The 17,627-nt window shown below is 44.5% G+C and overlaps 1 protein-coding gene across 5 annotated transcripts in view; it reads right to left on the bottom strand.

Annotated features, from left to right (window-relative positions):
- LOC147209349 (protein phosphatase 3 catalytic subunit alpha) overlaps window positions 1–17,627 on the bottom strand; it is a 54,021-nt gene that overhangs the window by 35,262 nt on the left and 1,132 nt on the right. The gene's annotated exons all lie outside the window — the stretch shown is intronic.

Here is a 17,627-nt window from a genome sequence, read left to right as displayed (position 1 = left end):
ACAGTAAAAAGCAAATAGCTACGTATGCACTTTTAGCCCCTTTGTGAAGTAACATCAGAGTGGAAATGAACTGATGTTAGCCGTGCTAGCTAGCTATTGAAGTTTGTCATTTGCCTTGGTTGCAAGTCTAGCATTGAGTTCATCAATTGTAAACAAGCTAACTCCTATAGCCGGCTGCAAATATTCAAGACGGGGATTTATACAGAGGTGCACATAAGCGCTGCGTCGGTGCGCATGAGCACTGCACATTGAATAATTCGCTCCAGTTCAAGTCTGCGGCGGCGCTTTTGCGCACTCGATTCATGTAGCTCAGTAATTCAGCTCGACTGCGCTCCGACATTTCAACCTCAATTCATAGTCAAGTCAGCTGCCACAACGAATGCTTCAGAAGATAAGTCATGCATTGATATCCATGTACAGTTCTGCGGTTTTACAGTGAAGTTGACCCTCGCGGCGTGTGACGTAGCGTGTGAACAACTGTTGTGATGGCCGGCTTGACTAGGCTCGCTCACGACGACGTTGGCGAACGGTCTAAACGAGTCGTAGGAGAGCCACCGGATGGACGGTTATCTCCGTTGGGCTGTGCCGCGGCTTTGACATATGTCCTTACAGTCTGCGTTAATAAATAAAGATTGCGCACTGGACCGCTGCTCTAGAGACGTGTCCTCAGCTAGCTCGCGGATCACCGTTTTCGATACCGCAAGTCTGAGGCGGGCAATTCATTTTTCTTTTAGGCCGTGCAAGTCAATTGTGTTAAATATGAATTGATTGTATATTGATTAATCAGTAGATTATATTGTATTGTAAAGTGCTGCCTGTGTAGCCCTAATAAGGTGTTATAATTAGGAAATAAAACATAAATGAATACACTTTTTTCACATTAAAATGACACATCTGTAAATATTAATGATAAACCTTGACCAGATGTGCCGCAGGTCTTTAAGTTCATCCATGAGGTCCGTGGGTCGGGAGGAAAAAATGAGCACCAAATAAAACTCTGGTGGCTCAGTTGAGGACGGAGGCTAAAATTTTTCCACGCATCCCTGGTTATAGATTAATGTTACCTTGACTTTGTCCAAAAGTGATGCGTGGCGCTTTCGTAAAGGTGATATCATATTGGAAGCATTGCCTCCTATTGCAGCCATTCATCGGAAGCAAATTCTCAAAAGAGACAATTTTTTTTTTTTACTAGTGGTGAAGTCGTCCTTATGGCCTGCTCGCACCAACATCGGTAGAAGGAGCGGATGTATGACTTTGAAGGTTGTAGCAGTTTTGAAACCCCGATTTTCTAAAACTGCTGTCGACCTTGAAACCGGACACTGGTGCAGACTCAATTGGGTGTACTGAGGAGTATCCCTTGCCATCCCTTCCAAGACCATACCAAGGATATCATAACACGTGGCTTTCTGGGGTCGGAATCAGCCAGTGGCTTTGTAAATTTCCGTTCATGCTAGCATGAAATGAACCCAATCCTGTTCCCAGCTGCAGCGAGGGAAGCTCAGGTCAGAGTGATGCTCAGAGCGCACGAGGATTTTAGCAACACCGGTGACGTTTTGATGTCAGTCAGCTCATCGCTCCTCAACAAGTCGCTTTCATGCCGAATGAAAAATATCAAAGGTTCCAACTCATCCAACTTGCAACTGATGACAAGTTGAAGCAGCGGCGCCGAAGGTCAGCGTTGATGTAAAACAGCTTTCAGATTCGCAAATTCCTAGCCAGGATTCCACTCTGGCATTTCCTGCGAAAGCCGTTTTGACAGGTCCTGAAGAAGACGTTCCCCCCCGCTGGCTTCGCCTGGCTGAGGTCTGCTCCCGCCCCCTCCCTCCACAATGCCGTGACACAGGATTAGCTTTCATTAGAGACGGAGCTGTAATCAGCTTTGGAGCATAGCGGCAGTGGAACAATGGAGGAGGTAGAAAGGATCTGGAAGACGGCGCGGGGCGCAGGTTTGCCTGTACGCTAACAAGAAAACCAGCGACACCACATCGCGAGACCACTTTGTCTTAATAAAATACGTTTTCAGGATAAATGCGGCAGGAATTCTACACTGGGGGCTCCACACTGACTGTTGCACTTGTGCGGCCAACTGAAAAAAGCACACATTTGGTTGCATCCTTTTTTTTTTTTTGGTCGCCATGCAGCGTAACCATTTCTACTTCTTGCTTTCATAACTTTGCTGCTGTGAATTGGGAATTTCTCCATTGCGAGACTAATAAAGGTTGTCTTATCTTTTCTTTTTTTCTTATCACATTAACTCATCTCATACGTGACACGGCGGGCGACTGGTTAGCACGTCCGCCTCGCAGTGCAGAGGTGCAGGGTTCGAATCCGGGCTCCCGTCTTCCTGTGTGGAGTTTGCGTGTTCTTCCTATGCCTGCGTGGGTTTTCTCCGGGTACTCCGGTTTCCTCCCACATTCCAAAGACTTGTGTGGTCGTTTAAAAGATTGCTCTCAATTGTCCTTAGCTGTTATTGTGAGTGTGAACGGTTTGTCCGTGAGTGCCCTGCGATGGGCTGGCAACCTGCGACTGGCTGGCAACCGGTTTAGAGTGTACTCCGCCCACTGCCGCAAGACAGCAGGGATAGGCTCCAACACGCCCGCGACCCTCGTGTGGATAAGCGGATCCGATAATGGATGGATGGATTTAACTTGATGCATGTTCCACCTTAACTGTGCAGGCGGACAGATTTGGAGCACTTTTGCTGTACAGTGGTACCTCTACTTACGAACATATCTTCATACGAAATTTTCAAGTTATGAAACGCCTCAACAGGAAAATATTGCCTCTTGTTATGAAAGAAAGTTCAACATAGGAAAGATCAAAATACAGGGCTGCTCCTAGCAGCTCCGAGTTTCCTGAACGCAACATACTTATAGCTGCTCTGCCATTGGCTATTACCGAGCATCATCATCCTATTGGCTAAGAGGGACCTCTACTATGTGTGTCTATGCGTGTAGATAAATAGATGTGTGTCTATGCAGCGTCCTCGTCATTCGCCCCTGGGGGACCATGAGGCGCTCCGATAGTTTTACGTAAATTTGACTCACCCAGAAAAAGTGTTCACCAGTCAGGCGATGGCTCACTGTGCGTATGTTTGCCTTGTTCATTTTTGAAAGATTGTCAAACGCCAACAAAAGCAAACATCCTGCGATCAGTTCTTTACAAAACGCCAGGCAAAAACCACTTCTGAGAGAGAACATGAACTAAAGACGGCAAAAAACGATGAGAACACAATTTAAAGTTAAATGACCATTTAAACCATTCTTTGTTTTTTACATTATGCACAACTCTCATTTACTGTGCGATAATCTAATTGTAACATGTATTTGTTACAGATTGTGACGCATTTTTATGCTGTCTGAAACATTTAGGTCTGAATTTTTTTTTGGGAGGGGGGCTTGGAACAAATTAGGGCATTTACATGCAAAACATATCTTTACTTACACAATTTTCTAGTTCAGAAATTTCTTCCAGAACCAATTAATTTCGTAAGTAGAGGTACCACTGTATGTAACGGCACGGCCGTTAAAACATGCACTCGCACTGGTGCGACCGGATGACGTTTTTTCGAGCACACATTGGAAAAAAAAAATGGCCGCACTTTTGAGCCCTGTACAACAAACTGCAATTTTGAGGACACCCCGGACGTGAACGGCATTGCGATGTTGCCTGCAGGGTTGGCGCGAACTGGAAATGATTGGCAGCAGTTGATGAGAGAACAGTTTGGCCCAGTTTGTTTAATTGAATTTCTATTCAGTTTACAGCTTTTACTGAACCTAGAACTAAAGGCCGCTTCAGTGGAAAGGAATGCAACTGAAGTACTAGAGAACCACGCAGGAGATACTGTACGTTCCTCACAAACTTATGTTGGAGTGAACAAAAAATTGGCCCCGTGTATAACTTACGTTGCCATTCTTACCGGCAATTAGGGGGTTTTTTTGTTTTGTTTTTTTCACTGAAATCACTTTTCGATGCGTGTTTAACGCAATGTGTGCAGTCATGAGAGCCCCCCAAACAACAAATTTCATTCAATGTATATTATCTCAGGAACGTGACTCATGACTTACAGAGGTTAGGTCTACATTGTGCAGTGAGTTTTGTCTTGATGGGCTTTGCTTTCATTTCATTGTTGATAGTTCTGACACTGTGATCTTTTGAGTAGCACTTGGAGATATATCTTCAAAGATCAAATTTACAATCATATTGTGACCGATGAAATCTGCATATACCGCTTCTTGCAGACTGATTGGTAAAACAGCATGCGACACACTGTGGCATTTCGAAAGCACCGCAGAAAAGTTGACGCATGCATGCAAGTATGTCGCGCTTCGCGAGTGACAACGTAAGATGGCCGCCGGTGGCTTCACTTTTCGCTCCGGAGACAAAGCGGAATTGTTTGTCCATTCGCACAAGTCCATAAGCGACACAGACTGTATAAAAAAAAAAAAACATAAAAACGGAGCATACAACAAGAGTCACAGCTCAGTCTCTCCGCACTGTGGGAAAAGTGACGCTTGAAATATAGTCGACAACCTTCTGCCTCTTCTGTTAACTGTGCGGCATGTCTTCCAGCAGGCCTCGGCGCCGCCTGGGATTTTGCAGCACAATATGGGACTACACTTGGGGCGAGGATCAATGAACCGAAATATGGTGGTGATGCACCGGGTAGCAAAGACAAAAGCTGTCTTTCCATCTGTGCGATACGACCACAAACTCTCACTGGACGGCTTTCAACACATAGGAAACAGCAAAGCGGGAAGGGATTTGTATGCACGTTTGTGTTCCCGTCAGGACAAAAAAAAAGAGGCTTTTGCACATGCACAGACCACCTTTGTGAGTTGGCCCGCCACCCTCCATCGAGCTGTCAACTGGTGCTTGTAGTGGGAGGGACTAACAAGTCGGTTCTATTGCAAACATATGTCCCCCACTCACCCTGGAGAGCCCGGCCAGAGCTCCTTGTTGGTTGAGTGACATGCTGACGAGGGACGTGTCAGACTGAGTGCGGTTCAGTCGCAGTTCTCATCACAAAAACCTCCAACATCCGAAGGTTCAGAGGTAAAATTGAATAAGCACATCATCACAGCGAGTAAATGCGTCAACTATTTCACCTGACGGCTTCATAGGAGTTTCATGGTCTATACTACGGACATCAAGTCTAGGAGTTCGGTCTAATCGTGGTTTGCACTTCTCGACTCCGCTATTCTCTCTGCACGTTCACAGTTTGTCTCGAGCATAAATATGCCTGAACAGGCGTGATCGCACCTCTCACGGAGGGCTCATTGGCAGCCGACTTGTGGACAGTTCTCCGCTGCAATTACAACACTCGTACGGAGGGGTTGGGTCTTGGTCTAGATTCGCACCCACACTTTGTCGAGGGCGCATACCAGGACCAGAAGGATGACGCAAATTAAATGCCAGGACCAACGAGCCTTCGGCCAGAAGATAGCAACTGCTCGTCAAAAAAAATAATAATAATAATAATTAAATACTAGTCTCCAACTATCACATTGGTCTGTTAATTGGGGCAAGCCCTGCTCAGGATGCAGGAATAGCATCCGGGGTATGTGAGAAAGCATTTTACCAAGGCACCGTGAGAAAAAAAAATAAAATAAAAGCTCCACGAGTGCTATTTGACTGAAATACCGCACCGCGCACTCGTAACATGCAGTGTTGTTTAGAGGTTGACTTTTATTTCTGGCATAGTGACAGCGGGTTTTCAGGACAGGTGGCGAGGCAATGGGATGGCGCAGCCAGCCACCTCCTCCTACTGCTTCTTGCCAAAACAACATGAGCCTTAAAAATCCCCTGTCCCTTAACAACGGCTTCCTGATCACCCCCCCCCCTCCCCTCTTTGCCCACGCCCAACTCTAAAAGACCACAGCTGTATCAGGGCCGCGCCTGTGTGGGCGTGACGGGTGCTCCCGCCAGGAGTACCCAACGGCCAAGAACTGAAGGGGCGGGGGAAAAAAAAAAAAGAAGCCAGACAAGGTTGGCTGATAAAAGACTTGAATCTCTAACAAGCAAAGGAATTCTGAGTCAGCATCGGCTATGAGTGAACACGCACACCTTGTCTCGCCATTACCAGCTCCCCAGTGGTGCTCTATAAAACTGGAGAAGCTGTGACGGAGCCCCTGAAGTAGCAGGCGATTATGCAAGCACTGTGGGCTAAAAGGGACCGGAGAGTAAATCATCCTCCTCTGCCGCCAGCCTGACCTCCATACTGCAGAGAGAGCACTTTCCAAATTCACTGGCAGCGTATTATGCAGAATGTACCATCTGTGCGGGCTTTACGAGCAGCCGCGAGCTTAAAGGTAGTTAGCGCCACATTCGCGACCCGCCGTTCAATCAGAGGAAGGCGACGTCACCGAGGGTCAGGGCCTCCTTTCCGAAATCCAGGTTGCGGCTGCCCAGGTCGTTGCGGCGACTCAGTAAGTTTATATTCCGGCGATTAGGACTTTTTTGGATCCAAACTTTGTCCGCCTCTGCAACTGTCGTGTCAGCTTGCGGGCTCACGTTCGACCTCCCCTCCCTTGTGACCGACAAAAAAAGCAGACAATGTTGCTGAACTGCCTTTTAACTCATTGAATACCACCCCTTTTCACTGGAGCAACCCCCTCAATCCCTCACATTTTACTGAATTTTGACTGATTTGCAAGGCCCACAGAATTTTCTGTTCTATGGCTATATATACATGCAACCTGTCAAAAGAAAGGTGAGGCTCTCTTCTTTCAGCAGAAAAAAAAGTTTGTTTCTAGCTTTCTCCGTTCATTGGCAATCAGCATTAGAAAACTGCTAAGTTTGATGGAAAATGCAGATTTTCTGCAGAAATCCAGAGAAAATGAGCTTTTTGTAAAAGCATGCATTTCAAGCATCATTTCAAGTTTTACACTATTTTTTGCTTTTGTGGCAGCTCAAATACCTCAATAATGTGTTCCTCCTACAAAAGAACATTACAAATAATGTTTTTGTCACAAAATAATTTATTTGCACACAACAAAACTATTGAACTATGAACAAAAGTGCAGCTGTGGAGAAGATGGTTTTTGGCTTCCATCCAGTTTGTCACCACATCGATTCATCCCACCACGTCCAGATGCACGACCTATAAATTATAGAAACATAAAAAGTTGCAAATATATCTTGCTGCAGAGTGAGGTACAATAATTTTATTTACCTTTCTTTCCACCACCAAAGCGAGGAGTCGTCATCTTTTGGCTTCTGGTTGGACAATCTGTAATTTATAGAAGTATGTACATTTACCACACTTTTATTTTTCTATTTTTTTTATTGTTGCTTTCCACTTACATTTCAACATCTCTCACACACACACACATACATGCTCGCACACTGCTATTTACACCATTCATTCCACGTTGTTCAGCATCCAATTTGAAATGAAATGGAATATGAATTTAACACGAGTGGTTTTAGCAGAGCTGAGCGGACCAAATGTGTCCTGTTTTTTTTGTTTGTTTTTTTGAAAACCTATGGCGACATGCAAGTCAGCGCATTTACGGCGCATATTTTCATCCACATCTACGAGACGCATCAACCGTACATAAATGATTAGTGTTACTGGCAATTTCATAGTATAGCGGGGAATGTAGCGGTGCATAAAAGTGACTGAGGAGGCATAAGAAGTGATGAAGTTTTGAATGGGAACTTGCAAGCTAGTCAGCAGTTACCTCCTCGTTCCAGCGGCTCTGGCGAGGACTCTCAGCTGCTTTCCGTTATGTCCGAAGGCACATATTCGTCCGACATCGGGATCCAAATCGCTCTCCAATTCATCGTTTTCGCCGTCGTCTTTACGAGACGATTCCAACGAATCGCTGACGTGTGCCCGGCGTCGGCCATGCGAAGCAATGCAGCCTCTTTGCCGTCATCGCTGGAAGTCGCCGGGGAGACGATTTGTGGGCGACGTGGGGCATCGGGAGGCACAAAATGCTCTGCCAAGCGATGATCGCTGACGTGGAGCAAGTGAGCTATGCGGGCTGCGTGTAGCACGCCATGTTTGTGCAGGCCGACGTTCGTTTGACGGGTGCCGCTTTCGATTAGTGACCGAAGCGTCATTTTCTCTTCCACACAAACACCATCTCCTTTGTTGTTTTGTTTCGAGGACGCTTTTATACCGAAAAATAAATCATTTTTAGTTAGTTATTTCCTTTTCTCCATCGTTGCTAGTTGCTAATGTTCCAATCCACTATCCACATACGCCCCTCCTTCACTGTACGCCCTTTCTACTACTTCTGCTGCGTGATCCTGGTTGATTTTTGCACCACTGCCACCCGATGGCCATTTTTTTGCTATTTAACATTGCCGTCAAGCCTAATCCTGTGGTGAGAAGTTGCATCGGACTCTCTTGCACCCTCCCCCATGAAAACACGTGATTGACGTATTAATACGTCATGGGGAGGGAACGGCTATGCGCAAATTGACGTATTTATACGTCAAAGGGTGTATGAGTTAAATATGGCTCTTGAAACCATATGGTGGATACTCTGCCAGTTTGCTGTGTCACAACACATTTGAGTTATTTTCTTTCAAAGCAAATACGGCCGAATAGAGACGGCCCAGTATGTATACTCCATCTGTTTGGGCGCAGAAGGAGGACCGGCTCTAAAACAAAAAGAAATAAGAGTAGCCTTTGCGCAGCTCCCGGATAATGTCACATTGTGTCTTTTCAAGAAGTGTACGAGATGGAAACATATCATGAATGCGTTTTTGAGGATGGGGGAGGCGAACTTGATTTTTCTTCGGCTGCCTGCAACCGGAGCACCAGCTTCAGATCACTTAGTTACACTCTCGGCGGGCGGACCGGCTGACTGGTACTTCACTTTGACTGTGCCCAAAGCGCACCGCGTTCCTCCAGGGGGATCGGATTACATTCTGTACAGGAAGACAGGCTTGAAGCATCAAGCGTGTTTTGTCATTACGACATGGCTCTGACGGAGAGACGTTGCAAAGCTCGGGCGGCTGACTTGCCAGTCAGCCGCCGAGCTCAACATCGTTTCCACTTCACCACTACAAGAGGACTGCATGATAGCGTTTGTTCAGCAGCAGCACCCCAACTGAAACGGTAGAGACATTCGTCCGTGGGGAAAAATGATCACTTGAGTCAACTTTTGATTTTGGGTATTCGATATATCGTTTCAACCCTAATTCCCTGCTACGCCATTACCCAAATGCCTCGGGTTTGTGAACAAAATGCAAGAATAGCTAAATACCGTATTGGCCCAAATATAAGACTGTGTTTTTTGCATTGAAATAAGACTGAAAAAATGGGGGTCGTCTTATATTTGGGGTCTAGACATTATACCCATTCACGACGCTAGATGGCGCCAGATATCATTGAAGCGAATGCTGAACTTGACTCCCCAGGCCAAAGTGAACCCCTTCCACAAAGAATAAAAATAAAAATAGCGGTAGCACGAAGAAGAAAAATAAAAAATAGTGGTAAGAAGGAAAAGAGAAGAAAATAATAGAAGAGATAACAGAAAATGGAGAAACGTAGTGGCAATCTGAAGAAAAGTGGGTCGAAGATCGGGGGCCAGGTTAACCGGAAGCTGACGAGAAGTTATGATGTCATTTACATTTCAAAAACCAGAAGCCATTCATTTACAAATGTGATTGCACTTTAGATTTGAATGAGGCAAAATAACATGTTTTTTTCTCTCAAATATATTGTTATAATCATTTGTTTCAGATGTACTGTAATTATTTTCTGTATATGTAAAATTAATTTGGTGTTCAAAAAGTCTTTTTTCAAACTTAAGTCTTGAAAAAGAGGGAGTCGTCTTATAATCAGGGCCGTCTTATATTCGGGCCAATACGGTAAATACTGCCGTGACTTGGTTCCGTTTGATTCAATGTGAAACAGGCGTGGGTTCATGAGCGTTCCGGAATGAGTTGAGTCTGTGATCCAGGTTCCATTGCATCTCCACTAAGGGGTCTCATTGCTCGCCACAATACCCCTGAGAGCGGGTGTTCCCCCCCACCTACAAGCTCGACTGGCTGTACTCTAACACGGAGTGAGACGGCATCAGGGATCAAACGATTGCTGAGCGCGATGCAGGACTCCCCGGCGATGCTTAGACGGGCAAAGAAGAATAATCAATGGGAGCCGTGGGACATACTAACCTCCACGCAATCTGGCCAACGGAAGCTCGCTCTAAGATGGGCTGATGAGATGTGTGATTGCCTGGCAACGGTGGAGGCCAACTCAGAAGGAGTGGGCTTCATTTCCAGAGGGTTTGAGACACTTTGCTTCGCCTCGGGCTCACGGCAAACCGCACTTTATCACATGTGGCTTCAGTGCAAAATTCATTTAACTGCAAAGCGGAGAAATTGGACATAGCAGGAGGGAATGAGCGGGTGGCGCTAATGAAATTTCACATCAAGGGCAGAGCAGCAGATAAGCACCAAGTCCTGCTCAACAACAACACACACACACACACACACACACACACACACACACACACACACACAGACACAGACCTCGGTCACGATTGGGCCTCACTTCAACCTCTCCAAGGTTTGCTTTGAGCGGGTAGGCCAGGTCCTCATCCCTCCTCCTCCCCCCACGTGGGTAGGAAAGGCTGAATGGCCTGGTTCAAATGTTATCAGTCCTCTGCCTTTTTTTTTTTTTTTTGTCCGACAGCACACTCAAGTCATGAGCGCCATCAAAGCGATGCCTCAAATGGTTCTTTTGCCTTTATTTTAGCGTAAACCTAACCTGTAAGATGGAAATGTTTATGCATCATAATTCTGGTATTGTTTAGGCCTGCAGTTATGTCATATTTTGATCTTGGGATATCCTATTGAAAATTGTATTGAATAATCGAGTGTTTGGGAAAAAATAAAAATGTATACTGTATATTTTTTGCTTGGTTAAAGATACAGAAGGCAAAAAAAAACAAATTCCTGAATAAAAAAAGGGCGAACTGGTTTTCATTTTTAGATCATCAACACTTGAAACTTAAATCTAAACTGATTAACAGCACACTCTGTTCCTCTCGATAAACATGAGTGAGAATTTTGGATGAATCTCTCCCCATCGTTTGAGTCAAAGTGACGTCAGAACCACAGTAGCGATTTTGCTTGCTGAAACAACACACTTGAGTAAGGCTGCCTTGTTCGACAGTGATCAGTGGTGTGGACAACTGCGTTAAAACGTGCAGTCATGTTTACGCTGTTAGCGGAGTCAGCGCTAAACGCTGGCAACAGCCGGCATACAATACAGTGTCGCCATAATGAAGTCATCGTTCTGGCGTCCTTAATTAGCAACTGAACATTATTTCAGGACGTTGTGTTGTTGTCGGTAGCAACAGTCTGTGATACCCCAAACACAACCTGGAAGGTGAGTCAATTCAGCCATGAAACCGCGACGGGCTGCTGGGAACAACTTCAAAATAAAAGCATCCCAGTCATTGATGACTGTGGACTCCCAAGACATTGCGGGCCATGTTTTTTGGCTTTTTGTGGCTTCATTATTGCGTTTATTTAAAAAAACAAAAAAACAACCTAAACATTGTCACGGATGACGTGCCGACTCGCCTTGCCCATTACGGTTAGGAGTGCTTTCAGTTGTTGTGATATCAAAATATACCCCCGTACCCCCACCCCTCCAAAAAAAAATCTAAGCGATGTCAGCCAGCAGCATCAAGAAGTGCAAATGCAGAAAAATAAATCAAATGCCAAGACCGTATCCCGACAGGCTGCTCACTCCCAAGCACCACGTGGAACAAGAAGCTTCACTCGGAGCGGGGCAGCCTGTGATCAGCGAATGCCAACCTATGTAAATAAACCTTGAGGCCTGCGCTCACCTCCAGCTGTATTTGTATAGCTGGAGTTTCTCTTTTGTCCACACAATGAAGTTAGTGAGCTAATGACATCTGAAAGATGGGAAAACTTTTCCCTTGGGTTGTCATATCAAACAGCAGGTGAAGCAAGGAGTGAGGATAGGAAAAAAAAAAACGCATGAGCATTTCCCATCTGTAATTAGGGCTTTTCTCAATTGGCTTTGATGTTTTTGCTCATTTGCTTAATGGCTGCGAGATATAAAATATACAAAATCCTCTCTGTTCAAAACTGCAGCCTCATCTAAATGCCATTAAAGCCCTTAATGCCATTACCAGATTAAAAAAAAAAAAAGGGAGCAAAACTCCAAAGTGAACCTGCGGTGGAATGCGGTGCGACAACCCTTGAGGACAAATGGGAATAGCAGCACTTTGACAGCTGAAATGCAACAATTAACAACCTGAATGCAAAGATATTCAAACCTCTGCGCACTTTCACAGACAGCAGTCCGATAAGAGCTTTGTCATTTGACATTTCCTGGATATGATTATGGTGGCATAAGCGAGTGAAAGGGGGTCTCCAAATGAAAATCCTGCGTGTGTGTGTGTGTGTGTTTCAAAATAGCATGTAGGGGCTTGCCCCTGTTCGCTCACCACAGAATTACACTCCAGGTATGTTTTCCCCACATGAAGCCTCCTCATGATAATAAGGGCAAAGTCACAAGTGTGTGTGTGTGTGTGTGTGTGTGTGTGTGTGTGTGTGTGTGTGTGTGTGTGTGTGTGTGTGTGTGTGTCTGTGTGCGTGCGCGCGCACGCGCGTGTGCATTCTGGGGATGCACAAACAGTCAGACAGCACTAAGGTGTGACATCTGGTTCATTAATACTTGAGATTGACTACCTCAAAAGATGGCACTTCTGTTTTTGGCGCCAGTTAAAGAAGAAAAAAAAAAAGAAGAGAGACACCAGAACTAGGAATGCTGACATACTGACCTAATTCCATGACAGGAAAATGTTCCGCTTGCTGACTATGAATGGGTATAGAGAGACTTAACGTCTATACTGTTCATTTGAAGTCGCAGTATCAACTATCTGGCCCTCCAGATTTTTTTTCTTGAAGACAACTCTGAAGAATAGCATGACCGTAACATGTTATATGAGACATCGAAGTCAGTTCGCGATGCACCACTTTTGACTGAAAATCCCATCGGTTTGCCAACTGACGTTTATCCGGACAATCTGAAACAGACATAGGGAACAGATTTACGTATGTATGTCACAGGGTTTTGGTTATGATAGTTAGCAGAAGAATGTGTTTGTGTCATGAATAAAAAAAAAGTAAAACAATGATTTTGGAAATAAGACGAGATCGTCACGTGAAAAGCCACTGATGGCTGGTTAGTTGGCGTCGTCAGTCACCTCGGTGCTCGTTTTTCAGTAAATGGATTATTATTTTACAATCAAATGTCAATTCCTGAATATTGATTGAGCTGAGACATGATCCAAGCGTGTTATGCCATTGAACAAAGTGCGCGCACACCGATCCATCCACACAAGCTGCGTTATCCCAGTGCTTGCTCCGTAAGGGTGAGGAAGCAGATTTACAACCACCACTCGAACCCGCTAGCTGGCAGCTGACTGGGTTAGCCTGTTCTCCCCCCGCACTGCCAACTTGTCTAAAAGTAGACGTCCGCATGGTGTACAAACACAGTCTCTATTAACGCACGGAATCCAAGACCGAGGCATCTAGTAACACGCCAATATTGTTTCCCTTCCAAAATTTTTTTTTTTTGTCAATCGCCAATGCTCACCCCTCCCCCCGCCCCAAAAAAGCAAGGTAAATTGAAGTCTCGTGGCCACGAGATGAAAGCCGCTGAATGCTTTGCATCTGCGGAGAAAACAATCGGCGATGTCAAAACGGGCACAAGAGTGCCCATTCAAACTTCATCTCGTCGCTTCACAAGCTGCTCCTTCATCTTTTTAAGCACCACGCGTCCATTTGTTCACGTGAATTAGCAGGCGTCATCCACAGAGTCAGATTACAACCTCCGAGCAGAGCCGCCGTTATCCCCCTATATGGAGCTTAATCTGGCCAAATCCGTCGCTTTGCCGTGCCCTAAATCCACAACAGAGCCTAATTCTTTCTTAATCTAATGAGCGTCAAAGGTTCGAAGGATGCACCTTCACAACACCGTGACGTGACCAAGGATGGTGGCATCAGGGCGAAGGGGTGCTAAAGCCCCATGAAAAATCGGTGTCGCTCCAGTTAAAACCCCACCTACCGGCATTTTATTTGATATGATTAAATATATTTTTAAATTATTGTCTCGACCCCCTATGTATCGGCCATGCCTGAGTGGGAAATATCCGACCGCATTTGAATGCACCTCATATCTCGTGTGCATCGCGAGACATCAAAGTTAGGATGGAGACTTGTGTCGTTATCATACGATGGCGGTTTCTTCGTGTCGTAAATTAGCGACAGGATGGCGTTGTGTTGTCGGCCACTATGTATGTAAAAGCACTATAGATTGTGATAAGGTCAACCGAATTGGCGAAAGGGGGAGTCAAGCCGAGACGTCACACCACCACAACGAGCCAACTTCAACGTAAAAGCTACAAATGCCATTGCAATGGTTTCAATACGTTACTCTGTAAGCTTTTATTTTGAAGTTAGCCTTTGCGTTGTTGACGTGTGACGTTACGAGTGTGTTTGCAGCTTCTTTGACATGTTTAAATGACAGCACACACACACACACACCAAATAAACGTACTGTGGGCTCATGTGCAGTCCCGGTACGCTAGAGGGTAAAAGTGAGAAGCGGTTGTACCACTGCATACCAGCCCACTTGAGCGCTGCCAATGATGGTATGACAGGAAGTGTCAAATCCAAAGTCGGATTGATTTGAAAGGCAGCTTGCTCGTATCTAATACAGCGTTTCCATGTCAGTAATAAACAAACTCATGGGAGATGATGTACAGTCATTGCGTATCAAGTTGCTTTCATCCTGATTAACGGTTCAACATGGGTATAAAATGTGAGGTGAAGATAAGATTCTCTTGAGGAGACGGAATTCCATTCCATCTCCTCAAAGTAATCCAAGTCCACTTCCAACACCGAATACATTTTCAAAATCTATTATTAATCAAAACGACAGAATACAAATATCCACTCGGTGGTAGACACACAAGTAGAAGCATCCGCTGATGATTAGGATCAAATACGTGGCTCTTGTTTACGTTCTGGACTAAAAATGACTCCAGCTGGCTGCCGGTTTTCACATCCTGCCGTCAGCACGGCGAGCTCTCCAGCACGCACGCGCAAACGCGCACGCGTCAGGTGGCCTCCCGGCAAAAGTCAAATTGTCACATGCGATCCGTCTCTGCTTGTGGTGATGTGGTCCCTGGTGCGCCTGAGCAGAAAAACACCCATTACCGCTATTTGGAGCATGGCCACTGTCAAATGTGTGTTTAGCATCCAGCTTTAGTTGAAGAGCATTAGACTAGAAGACCCGCTGTTGTGCTAAGCTAGCAACATCGTTTCCCCAAAGTCACCTTACATAATAGTTTGGGTTGTTTCATTGCAGTTCGTTTTCATTTTGTTTTGGCATTTATTTCGATTTCAGTTAGTTTTAGAGAGCAGGTTTGTTAGTTTTGATCAATTTCAGAAAGTTTTCGGCGACTGTTTGATCTTATTCATTCTCTACAGACGAATACCAAAATAAAACCCTACAAGCTCATTTAAGATATCAACTATTGTGCCGTTGAAGGGAAATATCGTCAGGAATCCTAACGAGCAACTCTGTCGTCAACTACGATTTTCATTTATTTCCGGCAATGGGAAAGTTAAAAACAAAAAAATAAACACACATAATAACTATGGCCAGCAGATGGCAACATTGGGTCTCGCGTGTATCAACAGAATGCGGATAACGCAGAGATTTTGAAATTTGACCGTTACAAGCTACTTGTGGTTGATCAAAGTGTTTGTCATGTTAAATCAAATGCAAAGAGTATCATAAAAGGCAGAAAAGATGACACATATTCAATCTTAGAAGTAGATGCCATGGCATGCACACACACGACTAAATATTACCACTACTACTACGACCAAATGGGGTGCAAATAGTTTGTAGTTTGCCAAACGTAAAATTGTTACACTGGTGATGATCTGTCATTATTGTGCCATTGAAAGCACATTTTCATTGTTGTTGTTGTTCATGTTTAACAGAAGAAAAGGACAAGGGTGTCACCAAAACAAAAATTATTTGCATCAAGACCTTGTTTCCTGCGTTTTTTTGGTCCAAACGAGGTGATTTGGGTGAAACCCAAGCCATGTTCGACTGCTGATTACCAAAAAAATAAAATTGGCATACGGAAACAAACTTTTTTGTGAAGAAATACGAGAGCGTAATCTTTCATTTTGTAGTTTATGTGCTGCCATAGTCATAAAACATCATTTTCCATGAACCTTGAAAGATCAGTTAGATGCTCTCAAGTGGCTGGAACTCAATATTTTCTCCTTTTGAAAATAGCTGGAATAGAAAGAGTCAATTGTTCAATTTTTGTAATTGCAATACTTTTCATCAACTACAATGACCTCACTTAGTTTGTTTTTTTTAACCTTCTTTCTGGTATTATTCAGGCAGAGCAAATTTTTCCCTTGCCTCGGGCTCGCCAATTGACTGCATTTTTTTAAAGGCCACTCCAGTGTCAAATACAGACAAATATCCTCAACATTCAGAGAAACACATTGAATGCACTACAAACCACGATGTCTTTATAGGACTTTGACACGGACAAAGAGACAATTTTCTCCGACAGTGAAACAAGAATGTTGGATAACAAAGTCTCATCAGAAAGGCATCGCCAGTAAGTTCAAGTCATGCCGTTTCCTGCGCTCCACCTCACTGTGATGAAGAAATCTTGAGCAACTCATCAAACAGGAAGGGACACAAGCAAGAAATGAACAGATGATGCAAAAAGCTGCTTATCGCATTCTCGGTCACGAAGCTCCTGCGCAGTGCCAAATGGATTCAGAGTTGGACCGAAAGCTTGCGGCAGGGCCAGATAGGTGGCGGACAAACAAGTGACTTCGCACCTTTAGCCTGGAGGAATTTTGGAAAGCTGCTTTGTACACACAAAGCAAAGCACCTGTGTTGTCACAATAAGCAAAACACACACTTCTCGCAATGGAATAAACAATTCCGAGTGCCCGAGTAACTCTGAATCGCAAAGACGGTATTTATAGTGCATTTGAATAAAGAATGATAAAATATGAAAGCAGAAAACACGCGTGACACGGGGAAAAGTCCCGTCAGAGCATCTTGAATATATTGCTCAATCTCTTCAAAAGCCATACTTGTCATATCCATTATTAATTTGCCTTTGCTGGAGAATGTCGTGGGGAGTGATATTTTGAAATAAAACAAGTCAACTGAGCAAGACATTACGTGTATGTCCTTTAACGTTCGGCAACGGAAGTATTTGGGACATTTTGATTTTTTGCTTTTTATACTGAAGCATCCAATTTCATTGACAGGCTTTGATAATTGTTTGTCTCGAATTAGTCTCAATTGAATTAAAGTGGTCCCTTGACATACTCTTCAAAGTCTTTCTTTGCAGAGGATAAAGAACATGCCTGGAAGCACTGTTACATAATTTGTTTTGCTAAATTGCTCATTCAGGTTATAACACCACGCTCGAAACCGATGCATTCACGAACCTATCTACATCGTTCTTAGCATTACGCTAGCAGAGGAGTCAACAAACACCATTTCATTCTCTTTCCTGACTTTGACAAGAAAGTCATTTACTTGACTGGCAACTAAAAGC

The sequence above is a fragment of the Hippocampus guttulatus genome, chromosome 2 (genome assembly GCF_054856545.1).
Source record: "Hippocampus guttulatus isolate MCC_2025c chromosome 2, RoL_Hgut_1.0, whole genome shotgun sequence".
NCBI classification, from domain to species: domain Eukaryota; kingdom Metazoa; phylum Chordata; class Actinopteri; order Syngnathiformes; family Syngnathidae; genus Hippocampus; species Hippocampus guttulatus.
The sequence above is the reverse complement of the archived record's forward strand: the minus strand, read 5'-3'. Positions and strand labels throughout refer to the sequence as shown.